Below are 16,540 nucleotides of genomic sequence, written 5' to 3'. Positions count from 1 at the left end.
CCCTAGCCTGTTTGGGGCTTCAGCTATTTTTCCAATAGGATCTTTTTTTTTGTTTTCTATCCAGGGCTGGCTTCAGGCCATGATTTGCCTGTCTCTGCCTGCCATAGAGCTGGAATGACCCCCAAGAGGACTCAGGACACAAGGGGGAAAGAAAGCTCTCTCCTCTATTGCCATGAGCTGGGTGTTCTAGAAACATCTTTTTTTTTTTTTGGCGGGGGGGGGGGTCTAGTCGTGAGGCCTGAACTCCGGGCCTGGGCGCTGTCCCTCAGCTCTTCAGCTCAAGGCAAGCGCTCTACCACTTGAGCCACCTTGCCAGCCCCACATCTTTGAAGTGAGAAAGCTCCTCTATGCCTAGCTCTAGATCAAAATTCACTCATGCATATACTATTCACTCATTTAATGGAAGCATGTCATGACCTATGGTGGCTAAGCTTGTGCTCCTGGCCTGGTTCACATTACATCAGAGTCTCTGAGGCAGGTGCCAGGATATCTGTCATGTGTGCATCTGCGTGCATGCATGCGCGCGCGTGCGTGTGTGTGTGTGTGTGTGTGTGTGTGTGTGTGTGTGTGTGTGTGTGTGTGTGTGTATGCTGATCCTGGGGCTTGAATTCAGGGCCTTGGTACTGTCCCTGAGGCTAGTGTTCTACTTTCGGCTTTTTTTTTTGGTACTTAATTGGAGAAAAGGATCTCACAGACTTTCCCGCCCAGGCTAGTTTTGAACCATGATTCTCAGATCTCAGCCTCCTGAGTAGCAAGGATGACAAGTATAAGCCACCAGCTCCTGGCAGAATCTGTTATTTCTAATGAGCTCCCCCAAGGGATTCAGTTGCTCGGTGAATCCGATTCCATAGAATAAACAAGGGCAGGCGTCTCTCCACTATGGCTAGGCACAGGTCATGGAAGACTCTCAGGGAGGAGAAAACTTCAAACTGACATAACAACTACAGTCAAATGGCTGCATTACCTTGGCATCCACTGTCTTGTTGCTATTGAGCCATACCCAAGATGGTAGCCTGGGAATCATGACACCCACACATGTATTATTTGACCTTCCAGCTACCTCTACAAGGTCACTATCACTCCCATTCTACAGATGGGAAACACCAAGACTTGGAGAATTTCAATGGTTTCCACAAGCTCATGGAACTTCTAAATGTTAAAGCTGGGATTAGACTGCAGATGCCTCAAGACCCCAAGGTGGAGGTTCTATTCAGGGCTACAATTTGCCATGAAATAGGCTCTATTCCAGCATTTCTAGAGAATTCCACGCCACTGTCAGCAAGGCTGGCTGGTTCTTTTTTTTTTTTTTGGGGGGGGGGGTCCGGTCATGGGGCCTGAACTCTGGGTCTGGGCGCTGTCCCTCAGCTCTTCAGCTCAAGGCTAGCGCTCTACCACTTGAGCCACAGCGCCACTTCCGGCTTTTTTCTTTTTTTGCTTATGTGGTGCTGAGGAATCGAACCCAGGGCCTCATGCATGCAAGGCAAGCGCTCTACCACTGAGCCACCTTCCCAGCCCCCTGGCTGGTTCTTTAGGACCCTATTTTGTTCCTGGGTTGGTGGTAGGGGAGACAGAAACAGGGGGAGGGATGAGAAACACCCAGAGGGAAAGAAAAGAACTTCTTTCCACTGCTTCTCATCCTCTCTCCTCCATAACCCAATCTACCTGTGTCGCTGTCTACGCTACCCTAATTCCTGGCAACTTGTTTTTTGGGGGCCTGATTTGAAATGGCTCAAGTTGACTGGCTAGGCCATGGTTCAGGCAACAGAATGTCTGTTATTGCCAGGGTGACCCCATGAGACAGTGAGACCTGGGTGTGCCTTGATGGTAATTTTCTCTGAAAGCAAATGCAGGATGAGGTCTCAATTACTCTAATTTATGGTGTTTACATCATTTCTTTATGCTCCAGTCGTCTGTGATTGAAGTCATTCAGAGAGGCATCTAGAACTAGGCTTAAAAGCAAATTTCCCCTCAGTCATAGATTGCTCTCAACTGGATTTCACACATGGCTGTGATCTGAGAGTCACAGTTCAAAGTAGCCTGGGCAGGAAAGCTAACCACCAAAAAAGCAGGAAGTGGAGCTATAGCTCAGATGGAAGAGAGTCAGCCTTAATTAAGCACAAAACCTTATGACAGTGCCCAGGCCCTGAGTTCAAGCCCCAGAACCCACACACGCACACACACACACACACACACACGAAAATCTAAAGGTTCTATTCCAGGTCATTCTATACTAAACAAGACTTCTCCTGGGGCAAAAATCTGTAGACTGTTTATTATACAGAAAGAAAAAGGCTGATAGATGGTGGAACTGGAAATCCTTTGTCCTAATTGTGGTTAGTACTAGGAGAGCTTCGTGTTTACTATAAACACTTCCCTTCCTTCAGCCCCTGATGTGGTTTGAATTTGAAATATCTCCCACAGGCTTGTGTGAAGGTCTGTGTCCCCAGCTGGTGGGGCTACTGTGGGAGGTTCTGAGACCTGTAGGAAATGAAGTCTAGGCTGCAGGAAGTAGGTAGATCACTTGGGGGTGGGTTCTTTAGGGATAATCTTGTCCCCGCCCCTTCCTGTCTACAGCTTTCCATTTCCTGTCTGTGATGAGGAGAAGGAACTCCCCCTCCACACACTCCCACTGCCAAGACATTATGCCCAAGATCCTGGGGCCAAGCAACCATGGACTGAACCTAGAACCATGAGCTTAAACAAATGTTTCCTTCTTTTAGGTTGCTCCCTGAGGTATTTTGGTCACAAGGATGCAAAAATAATGAAAACACCACCTGAGTTACGGAGTTCATGTCTGCTTTCATGTTTTGCCATTCACCCATTCCTGCACCTTCCATTTCAATGCACTGGAACCACTTGGTTTGATCATATATCTTTTTGTTCTAGCAGTCCTTAAGACAGAGACTTTATTTTATTATTATTTTTGTCAATTGTGGGGCTTGAGCGCAGGGCTTAGCTTTTGTGCTTGATGAGCACTCTACCACTTTGAGCCACAGATCTACTTCTAGTTTTCTGGTAGTTAATTGAAGACAAGAGTTTCATGAGCTGGGTATGTACTGCTGGCTCACACCTGTTATCTTAGCTACTCAGGAGGTTAAGATCTGAGGATTGCAGATCAAATCCAGCCTAGTCATGAAACTATGTGAAACTCTTATCTCCAATAAACTATTTAAAAAAAAAAAAAAAGCCAGGGGCTGGGAAGGTGGCTCAGCGGTAGAGTGCATGTCTTGCAAGCTTGAGGCCCTGGGTTCGATTCCTTAGCACCACATAAACAGAAAAAGCCTGAAGTGTGCTGTGGCTCCAGTGGTAGAGCGCTAGCCTTGAGCTGAAGAGCTGAGGGACAGAGCCCAGACCCAGAGTTCAGGCCCCATGACGGGCCAAAAAAAAAAAAAAAAAAAAAAAGCCAGAAGTGGCACTGTGGCTCAAGTTATTGAGCACTCACCTTGAACAAAAGAAGCTCAGGAAGACAGTGCCCAGGCCCTCACTTAGTTCAAGCCCCAGGACTGGCACACACACAAAGAAGAATCTCATGAACCTTCCTGTCCAGGCTGGCTTCAAAGTGTACTTCCCTCAGATCTTAGCCTCCTAAGAAGCTAGGATTACAGGTGTGAGCCACCAGACTGAGACAGAAACTTTAAATCTTACACAATCTCTGTGGATTTGTCTATTCACCTCAATCCATTTTGCTTTGTATATTTGAAAGTTCCATGATGAGTCAGAGAAATAACTAATCTTCACAAACTATTTCTTTTGCCATTACAAAACTACTCTATTTTATCCCTACTAATAGTCTTTGCTCTAAAATCTGCTTTAGTAGTAATAAAACTACTTCAGTTTGTTGTGGGTTGGTGTAATGTTATTTCATATCTTTCCCGTCCTTTTACTTCTAATCTATTTATGTTTTTTATGTTTGATTTGGTTTTGTAGGTAACTTATATTTGAGTCTTTTGTTGTTGTTGTTAGGTTTGGGGGGATTTTTTTAGTCATGGGGCTTGAATTCAGGGCCCGAGTGCCGTCCCTGAGCTTTTTTGCTCAAGGCTAATGCTCTGACCCTTTGAGCAACAGCTATATTTCCAGTCTTCTGGTGGTTAATTGGAGATAGGAGTCTCACAGACTTTCCTACCTGAGCTGGCTTTGAACCGTGATCCTCAGATCTCAGCCTCCTGAGTACTAGGATTACAAGCATGAACCACTGGCCAGTCTTATTTTTTTTAATCCAGTATGGCAATGTCTGTTTAATTTATGTATTTAGTCCATTTACATGTATTATGATTATTGGAATGGTTGGTTTAAATGTTACATCTTGCTATGTGTTTTCTTGTATTTCTATCCATTTTTATTACTTTTCTCTGTTGCTATTGTCTCTATATTGCTTGAGTATCTGTTATGCTCCAATTTTCATTGACATATGAACTATAGTTCTTTGTTGTGATATTTTCCTTATTTTTTTAGATTTATAGTCATACTTTTGTTAGCTAGAGTCTCACTACGTAAGCTAGACTGGCCTCAAATCCAGGATCCTCTTTTCTCAACCTCCTAAGTGCTGGGACTAAAAGTATGTGACAGCTATGGTGTACATTTTTAGTTTATCAGTTTACTTTCAAGAGACACATAAGTCACATATAATAATATTACAGCATTGCACATATATTTCTGTCCTCCTACCTGTTGTATTATTTTTGTCATACATTTACCTCCTCATAGTGGCATTAATATTTTTGCTTTAAACAGTCAGTTTAAAGATACTTGGCTGAAGGGCTGGGAAGGTGGTTCAGTGGTAGAGTGCTTGTCTTACATGCACAAGGCCCTGGGTTCGATTCCTCAGCACTACATAAGCAGAAAAAGCAGGAAGCGGTGCTATGGCTCAAGTGGTAGAACACGAGCCTTAAGCTGAAGAGATGAGGGACAGAGCCCAGGCCCAGAGTTTAGGCCCCACAACCAACAAAAGAAGAAAGAGAGAAAGAAAGACAGAAAGAGAGAAAGAAAGAAAGAGAGAGAGAGAAAGAAAAAAAGAAAGAAAGAAAGAGAAAGAAACTTGGCTGAAAAAATACTCTAAATAGTTGACACTTCTGACACTAACATTTCTGTTAACATTTCCATCTGATATTATTTTACTTCAGGGACATTTCTTGTGGATTAAGTGTGTTGAAAAGGAGTTCTTTTAACCTTTGTATAGCTGAAAAAGTATTGCAGATTCAATTCAGGTATAGACTTCATGTTTGACAGGAGCTTTGCTTTTGTTTCATTTTTTGGTGGTGGTGGTGGTGATGGTTGTGGGGCTTGAACTCTGGGCTAGGCTCTGTCCCACAGCTCTTCAGAACAAGGCTAGTGCTCTACCACTTGAGCCACAGCACTACTTCCTGTTTTCTGAGTGGTTTATTGGAGATAAGAGTCTCACAGACTTTCCGGCCCAGGCTGGCTTTGAACCATGATCTCAGATCTCAGCCTCCTTAGTAGCTAGGATTACAGGCATGAGCACCAGCGCCCAGCTTATTTTGTTTTTATTTCATTACTTACCATTGTAACACATAGAACACTTGCCTAGAAAGCTTATGGCCCAAAGCTGATAGCGCCAAGTTCGATACTTGACAACACAAAAATCTGTCACTCCACTATCTTCTGTCTTGCTTTGCTTCTAACAAGAAATCATCTGTCCTTCTTACCTAATTCTCTGCATATGATGATCAGCTGCTCTAATTTCCTGTTTATCACTAGTTTTAAGTAATTTGGTCATTATCCACCTTGATGTTTCCTTCCTGTTTCTCTGCTTAGAATTTGTTACACTTCTTGGATTAGTGGATTTGTAGTTTTAAAACCCATATGTAGGGAAAAAATTGGCCATTATTTCCTCTAAAATTATTGTGGGCCCATTAGCCCTCTGTTCTGGAGATTCCCATCTCTAATTACACCTAGATTAAGCCACTTAAAGGTGCCCTACATTCCACCAATTTTCTTTTTTTTTTTTTTTTTGGGTCCAGTCGTGGGGCCTGAACTCTGGGCCTGGGCGCTGTCCCTCAGCTCTTCAGCTCAAGGCTAGCGCTCTACGAGCCACAGCGCCACTTCCGGCTTTTTTCTTATGTGGTGCTAAGGAATCGAACCCAGGGCCTCAAGCATGCAAGGCAAGCGCTCTACCACTGAGCCACCTTCCCAGCCCCTCACCAATTTTCTTCTTCCCCCACCCTCAGATTTCATTTTGGATAGTTTCCTGGCAGTACTGAAGTTTCAAACTCGGAAACTTGTGCTTACTAAGCTGATACTCTACCATTTGAATCGCTCCACCAGTGTTCTTTGCTTCTGTAACATATAATTTGTTATTAGTCCTACCTAGCACATTTTTCATTTCGGACATTGAAGCTTTCATGTCTTAACAGTTCAATTTGAGTCTATATTTAGAACTCTGCTTGTCATGTTTAGTCTGAGCCCTAGCTTTTTGTTTTGTTTTACGGTTTCTGAGGTTTGAACTCAGGGCCTTGTACTTCTTTGCTTTCTTTTCTTTCCTTTCTTTTGTTTGTTTGTTTGTTGTTGTTGTTGGTCTTGGGACTTGAACTCTGGGCCTGGGCACTGTCCCTGAGCTCTTCAGCTCAAGGGAAGTGCTCTACCACTTGAGCCACAGAGCCACTTCTGGTTTTCTGGTGGTTAATTGGAGATAAGAGTCTCCACAGACTTTCCTGCCCAGGCTGGCTTTGAATCACGATCCTAAGATCTTACCACTCCTGAGTAGCTAAGATTACAAGTGTGATCCACCAGTGCCTGGCTTTTTTTTTCTTTGCTTTCTTACTCAATTGGCACTCTACCACTTTAGCCATGCCTCCAGCACAGCCTTTTGGACTTTTTGGACCCTTTTGCCTAGAGTAGCTTCAAACCATGATCCTCTGGCTCTCAGCCTCCTGAGTAATAGGATTATAGTAGGCATGATGTAAGCCACTGGCACCCAGCTAATGAAATTCTTAATTTTACTGCAAGTGATCTCAATCTTTATCTTTTTTGAAAGTTAAACTTAAGCCAGGCGGTGGTGGCTCACGCCTGTAATCCTAACTACTCAGGAGGCTGAGATTTGAGGTTCAAATCTAACTGAGAGCCGGGCGCTGGTGGCTCAGGCCTGTAATCCTAGCTACTCAGGAGGCTGAGATCTGAGGATCGTGGTTCAAAGCCAGCCCGGGCAGGAAAGACCGTGAGACTCCTATCTCCAATAAATCACCATAAAACCGGAAGTGGCGCTGTAGCTCAAGTGGCAGAGCGCTCGCCTTAAGCTGAAGAGCTGAGGGACAGCGCTCAGGCCCAGAGTTCAAGACCCACGACCGACAAAAAAAAAAAAAAAAAAAAAAAATCTAACTGAGGCAGAAAAGCCCCCATGAGACTCTTTTATCCAATTAACCACTCAAAAACTGGAAGTGGTGCTATGGCTCAAAGTGTTAGACTGCTAGCCTTGAGCAAAAAGAGTTCAGAGACAGTGCCCAGACCCTGAGCTCAAGTCCCATGACTGACTAAAAAAAAAAGAAAAGTTAGCTTATACTAGCTGTCCAAAGTAAGAAGTGTTACTGTGACATGTCTATGTGTGGGTATAAGGTACTTTGATTATATTCACCCACTCTCTTACCTCCTCTCATTCCTCATCTACACTCAGAGATCCTCAGTGCTTTCTATAATTTCATCTTTCATGTACCCGTAAGATGAAGGGATGAAATATAATGACTACAGAAGGAAATTCGCTACAGTCTAGAAGCAGCTCACTGCCTGAGTTGCCTATTCGGCGTTGTGTCTACTGTTGAGTGACGTTGGCCAATCATGAAATCTTCCACCTAAGAGATATCATCTTCATGCATGACCAGTGGGTGAGCCAGGAATTTCTAGAACACACAGTTCTCCATTGAGAGATAAGACCATGGCTAGTATCAGTTTTCAGTCTAAACATTCAGACGTAATATTTATGAGATGCCTACTGTGCATATGTCCCCAGGCTGGGCCCAGATCTAGAAATAAAAGACCTCATCTCAGTCCTTGGGGAGCGCAGTGTGCTGAAGATGCCAATTACAGAACTGTTGACACAAGTTAATTCTAGGGAGAAAAAATCATATTGAAGAACAGAAAAGGAGTGGGGGTGGATTTTTGCTTTTTTTTTTTTTTTTTTTTTTAATCAGGCCTGGGCCACTGTCCCTGAGCTCTTCAGCTCAAGGCGAGCGCTCTACCACTTAAGCCACAGCATCACTTCTGGTTTTCTGGTGGTTCATTGGAGATAAGAGTCTCACGGACTTTCCTGCCTGGGCTGGCTTTGAACTGCGATCCTCAGATCTCAGCCTCCTGAGTAGCTAGGATTATAGGCATGAGCCACTGGCGCCCGGCTGGATTTTTGCTCTTTATTTCTGTATCACTTATATTTTTGAAAAGCAGTCTATTCTCCATGTTTCCAGTATAACAAAAAAAAAAAAAAAAAGCAATGTGAAACAGCACCAGTGGCTCACACCTATAATCCTAGCTTCTCAGATCCTGAGGATCACAGTTTGAGGTATTCTCAGGTAGCCTTCTACTACTTTTTTTGCTGTTTGTTTGTTTTTTTTTTTTTTAATTAGGACTCACTAAACTTTTTGCCTGGATTGGCCTCAAACCATCTTTACCTCCTGTGTAGTTGGGATTATAGGCATGTACCACTATTCCTGGCCTCTTGTGACTCCTTTCCTCTTCAAGGTCAGCTACATAAGATCTTTCTCTTAATCTCTCTCTATATGTCTGTATTTCTCTCCGCTTCTCTCTTTCTCTCCCTCCCTCCCCATCCCCGTCTGTCACCTCACATCATTCTCACTATCACTTTACGATGATACTGGGCCTGCTTAGACAATCCAGAAGAATCTGCCATCTCTCCATCTTTAGATTAATTCTCATGTGCAACGTCCTCTTGCCTGTGAGAAACCATCTTCACGGTGTCAATCTCAGGACTTAGACATCTGAGCTAGGAGAGTTCTATCTACAAGAGTCCATCCCATGATTCTTTTGTTTGTTTAAGACAGGGTCTACTTTGAGCCTGGGTTCGACCTGATACTCACTATGTATGTCAGGCTAACCTCAAATTCAGATTAGCCTGCCCCTACCTCCTAATTCTGGGATTGCAGGCATGTGCCACTATACCAAGCCTCCATATAATCCATAATTGATCATCAGTTACGGTTCCAACACCATAGCACAACCTGTTGATTTTCAATTTTTTGTTTTCCTTTTTTCTTTTTGGTGGTACTAGGGGTTGAACTCAGGGCCTCATGCTTGTCAGGCAGGTGCTATAACACGTGAACCATGCCTCTGAGGCATTTTTTGCTTTCACTAAGTATATACATATTTTTTTTTTAATGGGTCATGGGGCTTGAACTCTGGGCCTGGGCGCTGTCCCTCAGCTCTTCAGCCCAAGCCTAGCACTTGAGCCACAGCACCACTTCCGCCTTTTTCTGCTTATGTGGTGCTGAGGAATCAAACCCAGGGCCTCATGTATGGGAGGCAAGTGCTCTACCACTGAGCAACCACCTTCCCAGCTCTGCTTTCAATATTTTTAAAAATATGATCTCATTTTTCCTTGGGGCCTTTCTGGACCTTCATTTGCAGATCTCAGCAGTCAGGATCATAGATAAGAGCCACCAGCTCCTGGCTGAAATTTTTCCAAAATAAATTGTTAACAAAATTAAATTCTATAAAAGAATCCACATGATCTGAAAGAAATAGGCACTGTCCATGATGAAGAAATGATCTATTGGCTTCGTTTTCATCTGAAAATAGCATTGAGGGTCATTAATAAATGTAAAAACTCATCCATGAATAGGATACAATGAAATGTGGTACTGTAATTTTAATTTTTTGTTTGTCAGTCATGGGACTTGAACTCAGGGCCTGGATGAGATTTTTTTCACTCAAGGCTAGTGCTCTACCATTTGAGCTACAGCTCCACTTCTGGTTTCCTGGTGGTTAATTGGAGATAAGAGTCTCGTGGACTTTCCTGCCGAGGCAGGCTTTGAACCAGGATCCTCAGATCTCAGCCTCCTGAATAGCTAGGATTACAAGACTGAGCCACCAGCACCTGGCTGGAGTAATGTAATTTAAAAATGAAAACATGGCCATTGTTCAGCTTCCGGCCTTAGGGATGTACAGCTACTCTTTGCTCTCACTTGTATCGTCACACATCCCAGCCCGCCCTTTCTCAATACATCACCAATAGAGATGCCAACGCTAGTAGATGTGACCATAAAACGTGCTCTGACGTTCAACTTCACATCTTTGTCCAAAACTTCAGTGGTGGAGTCAACTCCGGGGTTTACTCTCTTGCAAGTACTCAACCACTAAACCCACACTCCAACCCTTTTTGCTGTATTTTTTCAGCTGAGATTCAAGTTTTTACCTTAGTGGGCCTCAGACCCGGATCCTTCTCTCTAGGACTTCCTGCATCCCTGGGATGACAGGCATGCTCCATCACATCCAGCTTGGTTCTTTTTTTAACTTGAGCAACTACTGCTTTTCCCCCTCTAGGTACGACTGTAAAATAAATAAGACAAAGATATCTTTCATTCCATCAACCTAAGACTATTGTTTCCAGTTTCCCTAACTCCCAGTCAGACCTGGCTTAGGTGTACACATTCTTTACTCAGCTACAGTCACCTCACGCCAGCACGCTATATTCTGCTCTTGTATGTTTACAGACAGTGGTCCATACATGTCCCTTCCCCGCCCCCCATGCTCTAAGCCAACCCCATATCCACGGTCCGCTCCACTCTGTCCTGTTGCATACTAGCTAGTTCGCCAGCCACTTCCTTACTTTGGACATTGATGTTGCTTTCTAAACTTCAGATATTGAAATCCCTCTATGATAAATATATTTGTGCAAGTTTTTTGTTTGTGTTAAATATAACCTTTGCAGCAATCACAGGGATGCAATTACTAAGTCAGAAGCTGTCACAATCTTTCCACTCAGCCTAGCCTCTGTGTTCACTTTAACCTGGCTTGTCTACTGGGTTTTATTCGTTGGTGATGGTGGTGGTAGGGTTTTGTTGTTGTTGTTGTTATTGTTGTTGTTTTGTCAGTCATAGGCTTGAACTCAGGGCAGGCACATTGACCCAGAGATTTTTTTGTTTGTTTCTCTTTTTTTTTTTTTTTTTTGGGGGGGGGGTCGGGTGTCCGGTCGTGGGGCCTGAACTCTGGGCCTGGGCCCTGTCCCTCAGCAATTCAGCTCAAGACCAACGCTCTACCACTTGAGCCACAGTGCCACTTCCGGCTTTTTTCTTTATGTGGTGCTGAGGAACCGAACCCAGGGCCTCAGGCATGCAAGGCAAGCGCTCTACCACTGAGCCACCTTCCCAGCCCCAACCCAGAGATTTTTTGCTCAAGGCTAGCACTCTTATCACTTTGAGCCACAGCTCCACTTCCAACTTTTTGGGTTGTTGGTTTTTTTTTCATGGGACTTGAACTCTGGGCTTGGGCACTGACCCTGAGCTCTTCAGCTCAAGGCGAGCGCTCTACTGCTTGAGGCACAGCGCCACTTCCAGTTTTCTAGTGGTTTATTGGAGATAAGAGTCTCACAGACTTTCCTGCCCGGGCTGGCTTTGAACCGCGATCCTCAGATCTCAGCCTCCTGAGTATCTAGGATTATAGGCCCGAGCCATCAGCACCCAGCTTAGGGCCATCTGCTTTTTAAAGTCCTCTGGGGGGCCTCCCAAATGCCTAGGAAATCTTCATTTTAAAATGATGTGTTTAGGGCTGGTATTTGTTTTACTAACTGTATCAGGAGAGGAAAAGCTTTGACAGTGACTAGCTCTGTCCATGATTCAGCTTCCTCATCTGGAGTGTGTGTCCTTCCCTGGGTTTATTCTAAGGATGAAGCAAGAAAAAGATACACCCAGTACTGGCTGGTAGCTGGAACCTTCTAGAAATCTGTACCTGGAGGGTGGAGCTCAGCCCCCCAGAAGAGGAGGAGAGAAAGCCCTGGGACCACAAAGGATTCCTCAATGAAGGGTCTGGGGTGTCAACTAGCTAGGATTTCTCAGTGGCTGAAAATATTTGAAGGAAGCTGAGGGAAGAGGGAAAGAATGGAAAGAAACTTCGTTGGAATGGCAGCCCGTATTAGCTACCTCGGCCCTGTGTTTATTGAGCAACTGTTAGGTCCTGGGTATTTCACATGCATATTTTTCCCCAGGAGAAATGTCAAGAGTTAGGATGACCCGGAGTTCAAGCCCCATGACAAAACAAAATGTTTAAAAAGAGGATGAGAGCCCCCATTCTCTCCAGTGCCAAGAGGAGGCCATCAACCTACAGGAGAGGGATCTTGAAATCATCTGAGTGACAAGTGTTTGAATCCTTGGCCTGCCCTCTGTGTCCCAACCAGCAAAATGGAGAACAATTGTGTCATCTCTTTTTTTTGTTTTGTTTTGTTTGTTTTTTTTGGGGGGGGTCCGGTCATGAGGACTGAACTCTGGGCCTGGGCGCTGTCCCTCAGCTCTTCAGCTCAAGGCTAGAGCTCTACCACTTGAGCCACAGCGGCACTCCAGCTTTTTTTTTTCTTTTTGCTTATGTGGTGCTGAGGAATCGAACCCAGGGCCTCATGCATGCAAGGCAAGCGCTCTACCACTGAGCCACCTTCCCAGCCCCTTGCATCATTTCTATAAAGTATGTGGCACAAGGTAGGCCCTATATTTGTAAATATACCCAGACCACCAGCTAGAAAGTGGCCTCACTGAGATCAGGCCTGGTGTCTGGCCTGCAGAGCCTATATTCTGCCCCTCACATCACATCTTTTTTTTTTTTCTGTCTGTCGTGGGACCTGAACTCTGGGCCTGGGCTCTGTCCCTGAGCTCTTCAGCTTAAGCTTAGCGCTCTACCACTTGAGCCACAGCACCATTTCCAGCTTTTTTGCTATGTGGTGCTGAGGAATTGAACCCAGGGCCTCATGCATGCAAGGCAAACACTCTACCACTGAGCCACCTTCCCAGCCCCTCACATCACATCTTATGTCATACAAAATCCCTGAGAAATGTTTGTCCTTGTTTTTGTTTGCCTGGTGCTTAAGCTTGAATTCAGAAGCTTGAATGCAAGGCCTTTATGCACTTGCTTGGCTTTTTCTGCTTCAGGCTGGTGCTCTCCACTTGAGCCATACTTCTACTTCTGGATTTTTTCTGGTTAACTGGATATTAAAGAGCCCAGGCAGCGCCAGTGGCTCACGCCTGTAATCCTAGCTACTCAGGAGGCTGAGATCTGAGAATCATGGTTCAAAGCCAGCCTGGGAAGGAAAGTCCATGAGACTCTTATCTCCAATAAACCACTCAGAAAACCAGAAGTGGCACTGTGGCTCAAGTGGTAGAGTGCTTGCCTTAAACTGAAGAGCTGAAGGACAGCACCCAGGCCCAGAGTTCAAGTCCCACAATCAACCAACAAAAAAAAAAAAAAGAGAGAGAGAGAGAGAGCCCAGGAAGAAAAGTCCATGAGACTCTTAAGTCCAATTAACCACCAGAAAACCCGATGTGATGCTGTGGCTCAAAATGGTAGAACACTAGCCTTGAGCAAAAAGAGCTCAGAGACAGTGCCCAGGCCCTGACTTCAAGCCCCACAACTGACAAAAAAAAAAAAAGATTATTGTAGATTTGTCTGCCTGGGTTGGCTTCAAACCACAATCCTCAAAGCTCAGCTTCCTGAATACCCAGGATTATAGGCTGCTGGCACTTGGCTGGGCTTTTTATCATGTTCCCAATCTTTTATAAGCATGAATTTTTCTTTCTAGCCACCTCTGAGAGTGTCCTCTCTTATTCTGGAATGTAACGGGATGAAGACCTCAAAATAAAGAAAGATGTCCTGTGGAATGGAGCAGCAAGCCCAGAACAGGAACTCTGTGTCCCCATCTGGAACTCTCCACGCTGGCTGACAGTTGTCCTTGGGATCCTGGGCATTGGGCCAAGGGGAAGCAAGTTCTGGAAGAATGGAATCTCATCTTAGAGCCTTGTTGAACCTGTTGGCCAGACAGGTAAGGAAACTGAGGCCTAGTTCTCTGTCTAAGACAAAATGACTAACAGCCCCGGTGTTTCTGGTAAACAGTGGTTGAGGTTTCGCAGCAATGTGATTGACCATCTATGAGCCCATGGCAGGCTGGGAAGGAAATTACCACCTTCCCCAGTGATCTCTGTTTGCCTTGGGCTGCTGCTGGAGCCATTCAGTGCCCGCACTAAACATCCACCGTCCTGTTAGAACCCAAAAAGTTGTTTGCCTTTGTCAACATGGATTAACTTCTTCGTGCATGACTTAATCTCTGGCTTTATGACAGGGCTGAGCCTGGAGGCTGGACCTCAGCAACAGCTGTGAATAAGAATCTCCAGTTCCTCCAGGGAGTGAGGCTGGAGGCTTCCATGTCTAAGCTGTGTTTGGAGTGCCAGGACTGAGGATGGTCAATACTGTGCTTGTTTTTCTAGTTCAGAAAAAATGTCTTAAAAGAATGAAGCCTGGCCGGGCCCCGGTGGCTCACGCCTGTAATCCTAGCTACTCAGGAGGCTGAGATCTGAGAATCGCGGTTCAAAGCCAGCCTGGGCAAGAAAGTCCGTGAGACTCTTATCTCCAGTTAACCACCAGAAAAACAGAAGTGCGCTATGGCTCAAAGTGATAGAGTACTAGCCTTGAACTGAAGAGCTCAGGGACAGTGTCCAGGCCCAGAGTTCAAGCCCCACAACCAACCAAAAATTAAAAAAATTAACATGAGCAAGGCTCATCTTACCTAAGCTCATCTTCCATTTCTATCTGCTTCCCAGGCTGAAAAATCAGCCAAATAGCTGGGTTAAGTCCCTTATCTAAGCTCCATGGCAAAGAGGAATTATCTGAGAAGCAGACTCTGTACTAAGAGAAGAGGGATCTTGCTATGTAGTCCATCCAGGCTGGCCTTGAACTCATAATCTTCCTGCTTCAGCCTTCCCAGTGCTGGGGTTAGAGATGGGAGCCACCATGCCTGGTCCCTGGTATTACATCTTATTGTGAAGATCTATTGGTCAAGACAGGAGAATGGGACTTTTTTATTTCACGTTAGGTTAGGCTCAATGTAACTTTTATATATTAAGGCACCTGGTCGATGGCTTCTGTTCCTCTGTTTGTACTCATGCCATGCACATGTTCAGGGAGGCATGCCCGGGACAGGCCTGATGCTCTGGCCAACATGAACTACGTAGCAAGATCCTATGTGTGCTGTATGTGTGTGTGTGTTGGTGGGGGGAATCAATGCCTGGTTCAGACTGAGAACCATCACATTCCTCAAAGTTCCAAGCCCAAATATGGCAGCAGGAAAGAGTCCCCGACCTGCAAGTTCCCCCTCTCCCATCTCCTCTTCACTCTGTTCTGTCTTCTGCTATGAGGGACATCAGGTGAATGCACCTCATCACCCCACTCCCCACAAACACATCTGGGGTACCCCTCAACCAAGCACTAACCCAGCAACAAGATGGTCTGATCTGGGCTGAAGTGGAGGCAGGACAGGCCCCACGGCACCTGAATGTGAGCGGAGGAGTTGCTTGTGCAGGGAATTTGAGTGAGGAAACGGGGGGAGAGAACAGCAGAGCTGCTTTCCTGGAACCCTGATAGCAAGTCAGCTACTGGCAGAGCCAGGATGAGAATGAGGAAGAGCCCAGGTTTTCTGCCTCCATGTCCTGTGTGCTTGCTTGTTGGCGTCTCTCCCTTTCATCCTCCTCCATCCTTACCACTGAGAGCCGGCCCTTTTGACCAGCCCACGTCGATTCACAGCATTCTCCTGTAAAAACTCTAATATCTTGGTCAAAAATAGACCTGATCAAATATTCTTTGTGCATGCGTGCGTGTGTGTGTGTGTGTGTGTGTGTGTGTGTGTGTGTGTGTATGCACACATGCATGCATGGTGGTCCTGGGGCTTGAACAGCCTGGATGCTATCCCTGAGCTTCTTTTGCTCAAGGTTAACACTGTACTACTTGAACCATAGCTCCACTCATGGGTTTTTTTGGTTTGTTTGTTTGGTTGGTTGGTTGGGGTTTTGTTTTTGTTTTTGGCAGTTTAGTGGAAATAAGAGTCTCATTAACTTTTCTACCTGGGCTGGCTGCACACTGTGATCCCTAGATCTCAGCCTCCTGAGTAGCCAGGATTACAGGTATGAGCCACTGGTTCCCAGCAAGACAGGACTCTTGAAGTCATCTGTGTGTTATTTCTATAAAGTACGTGGCTCAAGGTAGGCCCCTGCTGGTATAATTAGTAACATACCTGGAAAGTGGCTACGCTGAGATCAGGCCTAGTGTCTGGCCTGCAGAGCTTACATTCCACCCTTCACATCACATCTTACGTGATACAAAATCCCTGGGAAATAATTGTTCTTGTTGTTGTTGTCGTTTTCCCAGTACTCAGGGATTTCATGCTCTTTCTTGGCTTTTTCTGCCCTGGGGCTGGCACTCTACCGCTTGAGCCACACCTCCCCTTCTGGATGTTTGCTAGTGAGCTGGAGTTTAAAGAGTCTTGCAGATTGCTCTACCTGGGCTAGCTTCAAACCATGATCCTCATATCTCAACCCCCTGAGTGTCTAGGATT

General features: G+C 45.3%; 1 long non-coding RNA gene across 1 annotated transcript in view; it reads left to right on the top strand.

Moving 5' to 3' along the window:
• Positions 1–16,540, top strand: part of LOC138808932 (uncharacterized) — a 117,638-nt gene that overhangs the window by 47,030 nt on the left and 54,068 nt on the right. The window contains exon 2 of the long non-coding RNA XR_011366642.1: positions 13,739–13,978. This is a non-coding gene — a long non-coding RNA (uncharacterized lncRNA). The remainder of the gene's footprint in view (positions 1–13,738; positions 13,979–16,540) is intronic.

Source organism: Dipodomys merriami, unplaced genomic scaffold (assembly GCF_024711535.1).
Source record: "Dipodomys merriami isolate MVZ:Mamm:240054 unplaced genomic scaffold, mDipMer1.0.p SCAF_48, whole genome shotgun sequence".
NCBI lineage: Eukaryota > Metazoa > Chordata > Mammalia > Rodentia > Heteromyidae > Dipodomys > Dipodomys merriami.
This window is presented reverse-complemented; position numbering and strand designations above follow the sequence as displayed.